This window comes from Schistocerca serialis, chromosome 2 (assembly GCF_023864345.2).
Source record: "Schistocerca serialis cubense isolate TAMUIC-IGC-003099 chromosome 2, iqSchSeri2.2, whole genome shotgun sequence".
Taxonomy (NCBI): domain Eukaryota; kingdom Metazoa; phylum Arthropoda; class Insecta; order Orthoptera; family Acrididae; genus Schistocerca; species Schistocerca serialis.
In genome coordinates, this window is record NC_064639.1 from 460,766,379 (window position 1) to 460,782,613 (window position 16,235).

At 42.5% G+C, this 16,235-nt stretch overlaps 1 protein-coding gene across 2 annotated transcripts in view; it reads left to right on the forward strand.

The window, feature by feature from the left end:
* LOC126457360 (schwannomin-interacting protein 1 homolog) overlaps nucleotides 1-16,235 on the forward strand; it is a 1,975,729-nt gene that overhangs the window by 919,805 nt on the left and 1,039,689 nt on the right. Inside the window, exon 1 of one of the 2 annotated variants that reach the window (XM_050093598.1) lies at nucleotides 15,579-15,638. The exons of the other annotated variant lie outside the window; for it this stretch is intronic. The gene's annotated coding sequence lies outside the window, so the exon portion shown is untranslated. Of the gene's footprint in view, nucleotides 1-15,578; nucleotides 15,639-16,235 lie in introns of those variants that run through there. 2 annotated transcript variants of the gene reach the window in all.

Here is a 16,235-nt window from a genome sequence, read left to right on the forward strand (position 1 = left end):
CTTAGGGCAGCACTTTTCATTGTGACATGTGACCATATTAGAGAAACAGTTATGTTCTTCATTTATCCCAGGTGGTTTGTATACATCTTTCCAGCCCATATTCCTCAAACAGTTTTTTATACCTTCAATTCCTGTTTCATTTATTATTTGTATAGTTTCCTACTTCCTGTTATTAGTCGAATCACATTCCACTATATTATATGTAAGAAACTGGGCATTAAGATCTCAAAGGCCATTAAATATTGGATTTATACTCTGATTTGTTGGTGTGGTAGTATCTATGAAAATGTTATCAATAGCAATGCTGCTGGTACCAATAACACTGGTTGGAAACTTTACTAAGGTAGTGGGATTATAAGAAGTGGTAAGAGACTCTAGTATGGATCTTGAGTGACTATCCTCCAGAAAATTTAAATTAAAATCACCACTTAGTATGAGTTTATTATTTTTAGAAGTTAAGAAATTTAATATTGCATCGAGCTGCTTAGTGAATACCTGGAAATTACCAGTTGGAGCTCTGTATAATGTGACTATGATTATTTTTCTTTTGTGTGTTTCTACTTGTGTGGCACATGCTTCAAAATGCTGATCACTGCAGTATTTAAGAATGTCAGTATTTTTATGTTGTGACCCTTTCTAATATAAGTGGCAACTCCTCCTTTCTCCATCTCTTTTCTACAATACTTTGAAGCTAAGGTATACCCTTCCATATTAACCATTTCAATTTCTCTACCTAAATGACGTTCAGAAATACAAATAATATCAACAGGATTTTGTAGACTGTAGCTCATCTAAATACATCTGAAGTTCATTAATTTTGTTTTTTAAATCTCCAACATTTTTATGTAGTAAATTTACTCTTATTTTTTTCCCTTCACAAGTATTATGCTTAACATTTTCAGATATGTCTTATTTCAATGTTGAATGTGTAGATAATGAGCTTGACCTAAAAAAGAACTACTATGAGATGCAGTGTCCCCCCTTAAGCAATTTGCTATCATCCTAGCCAGTATATCCTTCCCTGTTCTATTGAGATGCAGGCCATGCGAAAGAAAGCCCCACCTAACAATAGTGTCAACAGGAACCAAACCAATCCCTGGCCCAGCACCAGCTCAAAGCAGTCGATCCAACTCCGTATAGACCTTCTTAACAGAGCTATTCAACTGGGGTGGATCGTACCACTTGAAAACAGGCACAAACTCAACATTAGTATGTTTCGTTGCCATTGAGGAGATGACCATGATTAAAAGACGAAAGGATAACGTTCTACTAGTCGGGGCGTGGAATTTCAGGAACTTGAACGTGGCAGGGATACTAGAAAATCTAAAAAAGGGAAATGCAAACGCTCAATCTAGATATAGTAGGAGTCATTGAAGTGAAATGGGATGAAGACAAGAATTTGTGATCGAATGAGTTTGCGGTAATAGCAACAGCCGCAGAAACTGGCATAATGGGAGTAGGATTCGTTATGAATAGGAAGGTAGGGCAGAGATTGTGTTACCATGAACAGTTCAGTGATAGGGGTGTTCTTATCAGAATCGACAGCAAAGCAACACCGACAACTACAGTTACGGTATACAACAAGAAATAATAATAATAAATTAAAACAGTAATGTTTATGTTAAGCCTCTACAGTTACAATTATTGCTGCCTGTGTGGTCGATGGGCCTGAAGCCAAAATAAAAGGAAGAAAAGTAGCACAGCATTTACAAGCATTAATCACCGCTGTCGTACATTTTTCTAGAAAACTCTCATCTCATTCATTGGCTACCGTTTCCGAGAAGCGGCAATTACGTAGACATCTACCTACATCCCAAGAAGAAAGATGGTCACGACGTCAGAGGCCACAGAAAGGCCCCACTGCAGTTGGCTGACCATTTATTTGACTCTTTGATACCAAGTAAACAGTGACTTATCGCGTGGCTCTTAAACCAGGAACTTCATTTTCCAAGTATCAACCTGTCATTATGTAACTGTCATTATGTCACCAACGCATTAGTATTTACCTCTAATTTTGGTAATTCCCTAACACGGAAACTACAACATGGCCCCTCAACAGCACTGCCAAAACGTGATTTATTCTTGCCAACACGCTTTTAGTAATCGTGAGATACCCTCTTGGAATGTATGCTACTGCTTTTCACATATTTGTGTGTATTTATTTCAAAACAATTACAAGTTTTTTGAAGAGAAACAATTAAAATGAGCACTATTACAGCACACACTTTTCTCCATGTGCACTCACCTTCAAACTACCCTAGCGATCCTCGTGTCAAGGCGTCCTGAAGTGGCTGACCTCGAACACTAACCAATCAGACGCCAGAAAAAGCACCGATTCCTTATAAAGGCATGCTCTGAACAGCGGAGTCGAGAACCGTATTACTTAATCGCTTCACATGTTCGATCACGCGCAAAGTTTGTGATCACGACGCAACAGAAGTGGCCCAGTTGAATGTAACGTATACTACACAACGTTAATTTTTCCACATACTGCATTACTTGGCTGTAATTACTGTCTCCCAATCAACTGACACTATATTTCAGATTCGACAGGTCTCAGCACAGATCTAATTAGCCATAAATAATAATACAAGTTGCTTACCAAGGCATTCGCCAGTAGCCCCTCGCCACTATTTACAGCTGAGTTCGACATCCGACACCGACTTCGCCCTTTGATGGTCTTGTTTTTCAGAGCCTGTGCTGATATTCCTTGAAAAGCACATTCTCTATGCATATCCTATCTATGGTGGATGCGATGGCCGGTGAGATTCCAATGACTTACTTTCCAGGCCCCAAGTCTTGTCCAAATTGAAAACTCCGTCCCTGGTAATTGGGATCTCATAGGCCATCGCATCCACTGAATTTTGAAATGTTAAGAGGATTTAAGTTACTGCAGAATGACAGTCTACTATGTGGCTGCATGTTATGCAGGTACTCAGTGGATCATGTTACCCAAAAGGCTTGTACAACAGCTAACTACGTTACCACCTGCGCAGTTTATTGAATGGGACAGAGGATGTTCAAAATTCTTGTGCCTATGTACCTAAATGGCGACATTGTCCATGATAGCACAACTGGTTTTAATGTGAGAATTATCCAGCTTGGAAAACACATCAACGGTACAAGTGAGTGACACAGAAGTGATAAAGCTATTGTTTACCCTACTTAGAAAAACTGATCTTCAGCTTCAGTTTCTCGGGCATGTCCTTTGATACAAGACAGTTGGCTCGCGCTGTCTAGTAACGATCTACAACACTGCTATTTACCTTTGTTGTCTGTAATCTTGCCAACGGTTGTTGACAATAATTTATTGAAGCTTTCATCCGGTCTTCTATAAGTAGTCTGATTGGACAAGGAGCAGCTTCTAGAGCTACCAGTCTGATTACACCTTATGTCACCTGACTTCTGGGCAATATATTGTGTTATATGAAGATGGTATCTGTTCTTTAGGACATGTCTGAACGAACAGATACCATCTTCATATAGTTAAGGGTAACAGGCCACTGACCTTCTGTGCGGATGCACACGCATTGCCCGAACTCTTATGGGACTCGATAAGATTGTCAGCCGCGAGTAATGAGTGTAATGGGCAGGGGCACTTCGAATGTAGTCTGTCGACATCAAGTTGGGAATGTGGGTCTCACGGGGAGCGTGCAAGGGATAAATCCCTGCAGTCGCACTATCCTCTGTGCCCTCGGTGGTTCAGATGGAAAGAGCGTCTGCCATGTAAGCAGGAGATCCCGGGTTTGAGTCCCGGTCGGGGCACACACTTTCAACTGTCCTCGTTGATGTATATCACCGCCTGTCGGCAGTTTAGGGTCTTGATTTAATTATCACATATTGTGTTTATCATTGCAGATTTTACAAGTAGGAGCTTGCAGTTACTAGCATAACGACCAGGGCAGATGCACACAAACACAGCTTATTTTTCATGATAAATGTTCGTCGATCTTTGATACCAAGTGTCTGAAACTACTTCCATATAATGACAATATCAAGTTTATTACAAAACTTGCAGTTCCCTTTTTTATCAGCACAATCCAGACGTTCTTTCCTCACATTTTTCATTTGACTTTTGGTGCTGGATTTGCCTTGCATCTCTTCTGGAGGGCTCTTTTTAAATCTAAACAACCTAACTGGTTGACGTTTTATCTCCAAAATATTCGTCAGTTGATTTAGAGTGGTGAATGTGGACTCATGTTAACCTGCCACTTAGGACGATCTGTGGGTCGCAAACAAGCCAGAAATGTTTATTAAACAAAAAATTTAAAATAAAGCTTTTAATGCCTATAGCACCATTTTCCTATTATTGCATGAGTGCTCATTCAACGGGACAATTTTCTACATGGCCCTCAACCAGCGAAATTACCGTCTACAACAGGGCCGGCCAAACTCTGCACAGTGTGCAGACGTGCGGATGTGCTGCACATGTGCGCACGTGTGCGACAGCGACATCTGTTATTAGACATGTCTCCTAAATGAACGGCGGCGGCTCCACGTCCCTGTTTGTGTGGTACAAGCAAGAGCGCAACATACCCAGTCTCGTTTACCCCTGGTGACAGTAAACTTAACAGAGAAGTACTGAGAAATGGCAGGTACTGTGAAAAAGCAAAGGACGGGAGATCTATGTTCTCAGTCGTTTAAAAATGACTGGGGACTGCAATTCTTTTTTGTAGCCGTTGGTGAAAACTCACAGTGTTTGCTGTGCCGCCGAATAATAGGCGGCCAGCGTAAGTTTTCAATTGAAAGACAGTGCAATATATATCACAAAGACGAGTGTAGTGTACTCAACAGCGAAGAACGGCAAGCAAAATTGAATGTCCTTAAGAAAAAGGAAGAGGCACACCAACTCGATTTTACTGTACGTCAAAGTAACTGATACGTCTTGAACTCTTAGTTTCTTGTGTGACATTTATGTCTATTTTACTGTACGCTGTACAATGTAATGTTTTCAGTTTTCCAGAATGACAACCACACTAAATTTTCACAGCGAGCAAGTTTTAAAATCGTATTAAGAATTGCACAATCTGAGAAACCGATTTCCGAAGGGGAGTTTGTGAAAGGGTGTCTGATTGATGCTGCATAACTTGTGTGTCCCACGAACGTTAGCAGGTTTCAAGAAATCAGTCTATCCAAACAAACAGTGACAAGACGTATCAGTGCTATGGCCGGCGATGGGCACAGGCAGCCAATAAGTAAGGCTAAAGACTTTGTTGCTTTCTCTGTTGCGCACGATGAAGCAACAGGTCTTACAGATATAGCCCATGTTGTGATATACATACCAGGTGTCGATAACGCACTTCGTGTAACAGAGGACGTTTTGGACTTAGTACCTTTGAAAGGGTCTACTACAGGTGCGGTTTTACTCCAAGCTGTCGAGCAAGCGATTGATGGTGTCGGTATGGACTGGAATCGGTTAGTCTCAGTGACCACAGATGGAGCACCATCAATTCAAGGCCATCAGAGAGGACCAATAGCACGCATGCGCAAAAAGCTAGGGCCATAGCACAGACGAGACGTTGTATGGAATTCACTGCATTCTGCATCTAGAGGCGCTTTGTGCAAAATCAGTAACGTTAGAAAACCTCATGCAAATTGTTATGCGTACTGTAAACTATCTGAAGACATATGGGCTTACGCATCGCCAGTTTCGGCGGTTCTTGGAGGAATTAGGGCAGAGTACGGCGAAATACCTTACTATACCGAAGTACGCTGGCTCAGTCGAGGTAAAATGCTGAAAATATTTTTTTATTTACGTTTGGTCATAGTAACATTCTTACCTGAGAGGGGAAAAAGTGAACCTATGGTGGAAGACGATTGTTGGATGTCAGACCTTGCATTTCTCGTGGACATTACGTTTTACATAAACAGCCTGAACGTCAGTTTGCAAGGTGAAAATAATTTAATTTCTGACATGTTGGAAAAAGTAAATGCCTTTGAAAGGAAGTTTGCGCTTTGGAAGAGCCAGCTATTGACAGAAAACACTGCACATTTCCCGACTCTTGGACTGGTCCATGAAAGTGCTAGGTTTCAAGAATACGTGTCAATAATTGTAAAAATTAAGGCACAATTTCGAGCACGATTTGCAGATGTTACGAGTTTTTCTCCTGTCATTCGCCTCTTTGCTCGACCGTTCTCGTCGTTAGTTGAAGATGCTCCGAATGATCTACAGATGGAACTGATCGACCTACAGTGCAATACAAGACTGAAGAACAAGTTCTTTGCAGTGCGAAGTACAAAAGAATTCTACGAAAATTTTTCACAACAAGAATTTCCACGCCTGCACCGAGGAGCCGCGAGAGTTATGTCCATGTTCGGGTCGACATATTTTTGTGAAATATTTTTCTCGGTAATGAAAATGAATAAGTCAGGGTTTCGATCAAGCATAAGTGATGAAAATCTTCGCAACTGCTTTCGTTTGTCAATGAGCCGTGCTTTTGTACCCGATATTAACTATATCATTTCTCATGACCAGTGATAAACGTGTTTCGATTTATTCCTTTCATAATTAAAAATTATTGTTTACTAACTGTGCATTATTGCCTCATTCTGCTCCATGTTACATTATTATCAGGAAAATTGGTCATTAAATCGATTGTTCCAATGTATAGTTACATTAAGGTTTTTTTTAATGTGTGAAGGGCTACGCTCAGCTGAAGTCGATAAAACATAACATTCATCTTATTGTCGGTTATTATGCAAATTTCAGACGGGACTGATGAAAGATATAGCAATAATGGTATTGAAATGACAGGTGATCATCGAGAGGTCTGCGGTTATCATTCTGTTCAGAGGTCAGTGAGACAGAAATTATGTGGGTGTAACTGAGGGCACCGACAATTATTTACAGGAAACCATGCATTAGTTTAATGTTATTTGAAATCATGAATAAGGTTGATTGGAAGTCGCTAAGTGTTCTCTTTCTTAAATACTAGATCAAAAACATTACGCGTATTTACGTGCCGTCGTCAAGCTGTTTTATTAAAAGCCACGGTTGTTAACTGTATTACTTGTCTTACTGCGTTAAACTGTTAACATAAAAGTTCAAATGGTTCAAATGGCTCTGAGCACTATGGGACTAAACATCTGTGGTCATCAGTCCCCTAGAACTTAGAACTAATTAAACCTAACTAACCTAAGGACATCACACACATCCATGCCCGAGGCAGGATTCGAACCTGCGACCGTAGCAGTCGCGCGGTTCCGGACTGAGCGCCTAGACCCGCTAGACAACCGCGGCCGGCTAACATAAAAGTAGATTTCTCAATGAGTAGACTGTGGCAGTATTTTAAATGTTTAATACGTGAAATACCTTCCCATGGTTGGCTTGCAAGCTGTGGAAAGAGCACTGGAATGCGCCGGTACAGAGTATCCCAGCAAGTGGATAAAGGGACATCTGTGCGTAGAAACATGCACTACATGAACACTTACGGCTGCGGCGTGCACGCTGTGACCCGGAAGTTGCACATGTGCAGGAGCACCGCACGCGTACAGAATTTCTGGTCGGCCCTGGTCTACAACCTGGCTTCTTCGAGGTGACGTTTTCAACAACGTACTGTTATTATTTTGGTACCTACGAAAGCATGTTGTTGCATGACTACAGCTAACGATGCTTTTCAATGTTATTCACCGCCTTTTAATATTTTGACCGATCTGAAGATGATTGCAGATAGTAACCCAAACTAGTTATTGAACTTTAATTGTGACAGGAAAATTGCGATCTAGGCATTAACAGTCTTTACTTTAAAAATAAGTTATCTAATAAACCATATTATGAACTCCGTCTCCCCCCTGACCATGTCAGGCTTCACCAACCCGAATTGCTTCCGAAAGAACCACTTAATGAAATGGGGCATTAAGAGTTAAAACCTTAAAGGGCTTCTACAGCTACGTGCGTGATTCATGAGGCGTCTAATCGCTAACCGTGCAGCGGTGCGGTCAAAAAAGCCTTTGCGTGTCTGGCTTTAATTATTTTGGTACTAGCCCATCTCTGAATGATAGCCCCAAGTCAGTCGTTAGGTTTTCTGATATGATAGATATATGTCTTAATAGGTCCTCTGCTTCACCCAGCAATGTAGAACTGAGCTAGTGGATTTTTTTGCACGTCACCGATTGGGTTTTTGTTCATAATTAAACTTGAAAAGACATCATTGTAACGGCAACTTAAGGTAGTCACCTTCAGAAGTCGGTAAATTAATAGACACTAACTTCAAACTACAGATATTGCCTGGCGGGTTCGATAGTTCCATAGGCTGTGGAATGTGAGCGTGCCGCTTCATTAAACTCTTCGTATTAAAGTCAATGAAATTCCAGGAATCCTCGGATTCCGCCGTGTCCTTGCTATGACCCATGGACTCATCTTCAATTTGCAACCGTGTTTCTGCCGACTTTTCCTACCGGCATTACAACGCTAAGAGTGTCTACAGCTCGTACCAAACCCTCTATGCGTGGGAGATGGCTTTTGCAATACCTCTCTGTTTAACCAATCGAGCCTGTCACCAGATTCTATTTTGGGAATGGGCAAATGGTAATAGGGTAGCAAGGAGCTGATAGTTGCACTTCCAGATTACAGTCAGCGTGGCAGGCAGCACAGACTGTAAGGACCCTAGCGTCATCATGCACTCAGTCATCGGTGGCGAAATTTCGACGCTAGCTGGTGACGTCACAGAAGACAATGGTTGGTGATGCCTGTACTCTTCCTGTTTAGTGTTCAACAAACACACTGTCAGCGGACAAACAGCTGCAGGCGCTGATGTTTCAGCAGCTGTTGCTGAAGTAATGAATCTTTTTTAAGAAGGAACATTGATAAATCTTTTTAAAATACAGAACAGGGCTTCTACGGCTGTAGAAACGAATTTAGAGAATGGTACTACAACAGAGGGAATTAAATCAGATTCTGAAAGTGAACGACGCAAATGATGAATTCTGGGTTAAATACTTAACAGAGTTGTTTAAAGGTAATAAACTACCAGAAAAAGAGAAAATTTTAGAGATTAGCATACAAGTAAACAATGGTGAAACTACTTCACTGGCAGAGTTAGAAGAAGCTGTAAGTCTGGTAAATAATGAAAAACCTTTAGGCAAAGATAGGATTCCCAATGAGTTTCTGAAGTATGGAGGATATCTACTAACTAAACAACTAATCACGTTATTTAATAATTTTATAACTAGCAATAAAATTCAAAATGAATGAACAACTAGTATCACTATTCTCACGTGCAAAAGAGGAGATAAGAAAGACCCACCCAGTTACAGAGGGCTAAATCTACTCAGTTCAGTTCTTAAACTCATAGAAAGGTTTTAGGAAATAAATTTTTAAAAAAATATAACCCTTACAGAGGAGCACTATGATTTTGAAACCAGTAGGTCACGCACAGATGTAACATGCATTGATGGACAGCTTGTAGAAAAGTCCACTGAATGCAACAGACCAGCTTATTTTTGTTTTATTGACTTTTAGAAGGCTTTCGACATTATTCAGTAAACACATGTGATAAACCTGCTCTGTAGTAAGGCCATACCTTTCGGTTTAATAAAAACAATTGAAGACATTTATTCCAATAAGTACATACAGGCGAAAATTGGTTCCAGTTTATATGGCTGTAAAGCAATTAATAACGATATTAGACAAGTTGACTCTCTCAGCCTGCTAGTCATACATGAGGTGATAAAGAAGGTATTGGATGGTAGTCGTTATAAAATGGGGGACGAGGAAATAAAAATAATCTGTTGTGCTGTTGATGCAGCTCTGCTAGCAAATAGTGATAACCTGCATAAAATTTTACATACAGTTAACGTGGCAGCCTTAAACTTTAATATGGTCATGTTCACTCAAAGAGCCAAAAGCATAACCATTTCTGTGGAAACAATTAGATGCCAGTTGAAAATAAATTGAAAGGCCCTTCAACAAATAATAAAATTTGAACACTTTGCTACTGATTTGTCCAGCAGAGGAAATGTCGGAGAAGAGCCTAGAGAACAAGTATAAAAAGCAAACAAAGTGGTAGGGTGTTGAAACAATACAGTTTGAAGAAACAAAAATATGGAGTGAATGCAAAAGAAGGTAATATGGACTGAAGAGGCAAAGAAATTGGTACACTTGCCCAATATCGTGTAGGGCTCCAGCGAGCACGCAGAAATGCCTCAACACGACGTGGTATGAACTCGACTAATGTCTGAAGTAGTGCTGGAGGGAACTGACACCACGAATGCGGTAGGGCTGTCCATAAATTCATAAGAATACGAAGGGCTGGAGATCTTCTGAATAACACGTTGCAAGGCATCCCAGGTATCCTCAATAACGTTCATGTCTGGGGCCTGTGGTGGACGTTGGAAGCGTTTAAACTCAGTTCCTGGAGCCACACTGTACCAATCCTGGACGTGTGGGGTGTCGCATTGTCCTGCTGGAATTGCCCAAGTCTGTCAGAACGCACAATGAACATGAATGGATGCAAGTGATCAGACAGAATGCTTACGTCCGTGTCACCAGTCATGAGTCGTATCTAGACGCATCAGTGGTCCCATATCACTCTAATGCACACGTCCCACACCATTACAGAGCCTCCTCCGTCTTGAACAGTCCCCTGCTGCACGGATTCATTAGGTTGTCTCCATACCCGTACACGTCCATGCGCTCGATACAATTTGAAACGAGAGTCATCAGACCAGGCAACATGTTTCCAGTCGGCAATAGTCCAATGATGTCGACGTTGACGGGCCCAGTCGAAGTGTACGACTTTGTAGAAGGGTACAAAAGTGGGCCTTCGGCTCCGAAAGCCCATGTCGATGATGTTTCGTTGACTGGTTCACGCGCTGACACCTGTTGATGGCCCAGCATTGAAATCTGCCGCAATTTACGGAAGGGTTGCATTTCTGTCACCTTGAACGATTCTTTTCATTCGTCGTTGGTCCCGTTCTTGTAAGATCTTTTTCCAGCAGCAGCGATGTCAGAGATTTGATGTTTTACCCGATTCCTGATATTCACGGTACACTCGTGAAATGATCGTACGGAAAAAATCCCCATTTCATTGCTTTATATAGGCTTAGAACAATAGTGAGACCAATTATGACATACACAGCTGAGACAAGACCTGAAGCATCAACAACTAGAAGACTTTTCGAAGCCACGGAATGAAAATTCTGTGGAAGATTCCAGAGTAAATGCTGAGAGATGGAGATAGAAGTGAGAGCATAAGAAAATGGTGTCGGGAGAACCAGTCCACTGGTCTCATCAGGTGCTTTTGTCGACTGTTGATCTCAACATGGGGAACGTCTTTTAGGACACTTGCTTACAATGTGGCTTATTGTTGAATATCGCCACAGTCACACGAACTGTCGGTGCAAAATTCCAACTTGTTCATGTTGTATTTGAACATACCTCACCCTGTCCAGTATCTGCTAAGCTGTACGCGCACCCCTTTAGGACCATGAAAGCCTGGGACTTTAACAGCTGAGCTGTTCATAAATTCGTGGTTCCGGGAATTCATGGCTCGCCATTCAATTTTCCATTCGCAGTCCCGGTTGGACCCAGTTCAGAAAATTTGAATACTTTCTTCATATACTGGACTTCTGTATTTGAGACATTTCGTGTTCAGCAAGAGTAAATCTTTGTAAAGAGAAACTTATTTTTAGAAGCTTCCCGGAAGAGGTTGTAGAGAGCCGCCTTTCCGTGTTGGTGTGCATGACACACATTCAAGAAGACTGATAGCCAACATAGCTGAAGGTACGGGATTAAGGCAAAAGAAAAAGTAGAAGAAATATGATTGTTAAGGAAAATATACATTGCGTTGCGAAGGCGGTGACTGACATGTTATGAGATATTATTTTTTATTTTGACGCAGCCACTTTTGATGATACAATCATAACCAGTTTCGGCCGTCAAAGGACATCTTCATATGCTACAACAGAAAACAGAAATGCTTGAATTAAGACCTGAAACAAGTGCAGTTCTTTTCACTAGACCTACGTGTGGGCTTAATTAACTGCTATTGCAATGAATATGGTTCATACCTAAGGGCGGCATTTGATGACAACATCAGATCAGAAATCAGGGAATTATGTACATACAACCAAGTATACTTTTCCTTCCCTACTCTTTGCGCTAGATGCACGCATCCGCTACAAGAGAATCTTCAGCCTTGAAAACAATAGTTACTACAATAATATTTCACTCAGTTATTCATTCAGTAATTCCCTAATTTCTGATCTTGTGTTTAGCTGACTATACATGAACACTTGTTCATCAAACTCCGCCCATAGGTCTGAACCATATGCATTGTAACAGCACTAAACTCGCAACGAAAATAATTGCACTTGTTTCACGTCTTAATTTAAGCTTCTCTATTCTCATCTGAAGATGGTCTTTGAAGGCAGAAACCGGTTATGATTGTATCATAAAAAGTCACTGAGTAAAACCGAAAATAATACCTTACAATACCATTATTATTTTCCGCTACGAACCGTGCATTCTAAGCTATGACGGCTCATCTCTGCAGAATGGACATTATTTAGCCCCATTGCTCTGTCTTTACAAATAACTTTCCATCTTAACTATTCTATGTTACTTAGAACATTATGAAAGTGTGTTTCGAATTGGCATCCAAGAGTTTGGCTTCTATTTCTAGGCTCTTCCATCCCTGTTTTAATGTTACTGTTTCTGCTGCCCTAATTCATTGCAATCTTTTGGCTTTTCTTACTGTATCTAGATCTTTGTACAAATTATTAAATTAATCATCATGTAGTGTTCTCCAGGATTTATTATTACTTTTTTCCATCAGTCTTGTGACTGGTCTGATGCGACGCACCACAAAATTCTCTCCTCTGCCACCCAATTTATCTCAGAACACCGTTTACAGCCAACGTTCGCAGTCACTTGATGGATTTATTCCAATCCTCATCACCTCCTACAGTTTTTACACTTCACTTCTCCCTCAAGTGGGTGTTATTCCTTGATGTCTTAACTCATGCCCTATAATACCTTGTTATTGTCAACGTTATTTCTAATTTTTCTCCTCCTCCTCCCCCTCCCCCCCCCCCCCCCCCCCCCCCAATTCTGTGGAGAGCCTGCTCACTTCCTGTCTTATCAGTACATATAAGTTTCAACGTTCTTCTGTAGCACTAAGTCTCAAAATATTTCGATTCTCTTCTCTTCCGGTTTTGTGGACAATCTGTGATGCACTTGCATACAACCCAACGTCGTTGTCAGTTGGTCGATCCTCATACTGAAGCTGATACTAGTAGACTTCTTTTGGCCAGGGACGCGCTCTTTGCCTGTACTGGTATGTGCTTTATGTCCTCCTGGTTTCGTCTGCCTTGAAGGTAGCAGAATTTCGTCATTCCGTCAGCTTCGTGATCGCTCATTTCTGCTCCTTCTCATTACTTTCGTCTGTCTTCGGTTGTGGTTGTGGTTGTGAGATTGTTCATTCTGTTTAATACATCCTGCAATTCTTCATCACTTTTGCCGAGGCTAACAGTGTCATCAGCAAATCTTTGATACCTTTTCACCCTGAATTGCAATTATACTGTTGAACCTTTCTTTTTATTACCTTCATTGCTTCTTCGATGTATACATCGAACAGTAAGGGCGAGAGACTGCATCCCTGACTTACATTCTTTCTAATCCGAGCCCTTCATTTTTGCTGTTCCATTCTTAGTTTTTCCTGTTGGGTCCGTACTCCCTACAACTAAATTCCTGAGAACTTCGATTATATTCCACTATATCACATTGCCGGGCACTTTTTCGAGGTCGACAAATTCTGTGAACGTTTTATGTATCTTATGCCGGCCGGAGTGGCCGAGCGGTTTTAGGAGCTTCCGTCTGGCACCGCGCGACCACTACGGTCGCAGGTTTGAATCCTGCCTCGGTCATGGTTGTGTGTGATGTCCTTAGGTTGGTTAGGTTTACGTATTTCTAAGTTCTAGGGGACTGATGACCTCAGATGTTAAGTCCCATAGTGCTCAGAGCCATTTGAACCATTTTTGTGTCTTATAGGTCGACATATTTTCCTTAAGGGGGGTAGGACGTCAAACGGGCCGACTTGGAGCAGGAGAGGCACCACAGGACATTTTAATTTCCACTCTCTACACTTTTACAAATAAATTCATAAAACTTTGCTAGCATGACCAGGAAGGATTCAGAATTCACACTCATAGCAGTGGATGTTCGAAAACATAACGAAGTATTTTTATTTTTTTTTTACATGTGAAATTTCATCATTTTTTCACTTACTAATGGCTGCATTTGTTGCTGCAGGTACACTTTTCTTCGTAAGTAAATGATATTCTTCGATGAACTTTGCACAGCATACAAACCATACATAAAGGTGTATGAAACTCTAGAATTTTCAAAATCTATTAAAACCTGTGGTAAAAATTGAGGTAATTAACTACAAATTTCGTGTTTTTTCTAAACATCAAGTTCAAAATATAGCAGCTAATTCGTTTTTTCGTAAATTAAATTAATTCTATAGTTTCATACACCTGTAAGTATGGTATGTATGCTGTGCAAAATTCATCGAAGTATCTCTCTAACTTATGAAGAAAAGTGTACCAATAACAACAAATGCAGCCATTAGTACGTGAAAAAATGACGAAATTTCACACATAAGAAAAATTACTTCGTTATGTTTTCGAACTTCCACTGCAATGAGTGTGAATCCTGAATCCTTCCTGGTCATGCTGACAAAGTTTTATGAATTTATTTGTAAAAGTATAGACACTGGAAATTAAAATATTCTGTGATGCCTCTCCTGCTCCAAGTCGGCCCGTTTGACATCCTACCGCCCCCCCCCCCCCCCCTCCCCCGCCCCTAAGGCTCTGCGTCCAACTGCCCTTCAGTTTCTCTTGTTATTTCCCGAAAGAAGTACACCATTTTATTTCTTTTAATCTGAACATCATAGCCTTTCATACGCACAAAGACATTAAAGTTTTTTTTATTAAGTTTGAAAGTGGATTCCAATAGAAAACCGCCCACTCAGAATTCGCTTGAGATTTAACAAGTTAAGATTCATAAGCGCTTATAATTGTGTTTGTGTGTTTCTGTCTGTGTATGTGGGAGGGGGGGGTGGATGTGGGTGAATGTGTGTGTGTGTGGGGGGGGGGGGGTGTACGTACAGTAATCGTTCATTAAGCGCTTTTGGAGGATTTCAATCTCCGCGGCGCTACGCTTCAAAATGTACGCGGGCTCGCTGCCCGTCCGCTCCAGAGCAGAAACACAAGGGCCGAGACGGAAAGCAAGCGGCAGGCCGCTTTTCGCGCGCAGCGGAAATCTCCGCCGAGCCGAGAGCACGGAGTGAGCCGGGAAAGGGGCAGCTGGTGAGAGCAGAGCGGCGAGCCGTGTTTTCCGGCCGCGCGATCACAGGCGCGGTCAGCACTCGTGGCGTCAGCTGTACCGCGGGCCGTCGCCATGGCGACGGCTGCTACGTGGGCGTGGCGGGTGGGGAGGGGGCGCGGGGCAGGGCAGGCCGGCAGTGCTCCGCGCCGGTGGCGCCCCACAGCCAGCCGGCGAGCCAGCGTCGCGCCGCGTCAAGCCGAGCCGTGGTCCCGCGCCGCGCCGCGCAACTGCCAGCGCCCACCCGCCGGTGACACAGTGACGGCCGGTGACAGCGAGAGCCGCGACGCCAGCATGGAGGCCCCGCCAGGTGAGTGAGTGCCAGTGCGTTGCAGCGCAGCCCCGTCTCGATCCGAAGTGGCCCACCCGACGGCGTCGCGCCTGACCTCGGCGCGCGCGATCGATAGCTCGCAGCCGGCCGCGAGTGTGCGCCCCGCTCTACGGCTCTGCTCGCGTGCCGCTCCGCCGTTCGCACTGCCGCAGGCCCGGCCCTGGCGACGTCATCACGTGTGTGTTCGTACGGCCACGCTCAGCTGCCGGGTGCACCGACTGGTAGCTCGGTCTCTCCCTGCCCTGTGATTTACTAGCAGTGCGTGTGGAACGCTACTTACGTTTCCTGGAGCAGTGACACCCTCGTGCGCATTAACGGCATTTGACAATTATTCTGTAAGGGCTAGACAACTACCTGTTCAATCACAATCTGCTGTTGCTGGGTCTTCAGTCCGAAGACTGGTTTGTTGTAGCTCCCCACGTTAGTCCATCCTGTGCAAGCTTTTTCATCTCTGCGTCACTACTACAACCTTCATCGATTTAAACCTGTGTTTTATAGTCGAGTATTCGTCTCCGTCTACAATCCCCTGCACCCCTCCCACAATTGCCAGACTGGTATCTCAGGTTGTGTCTTATC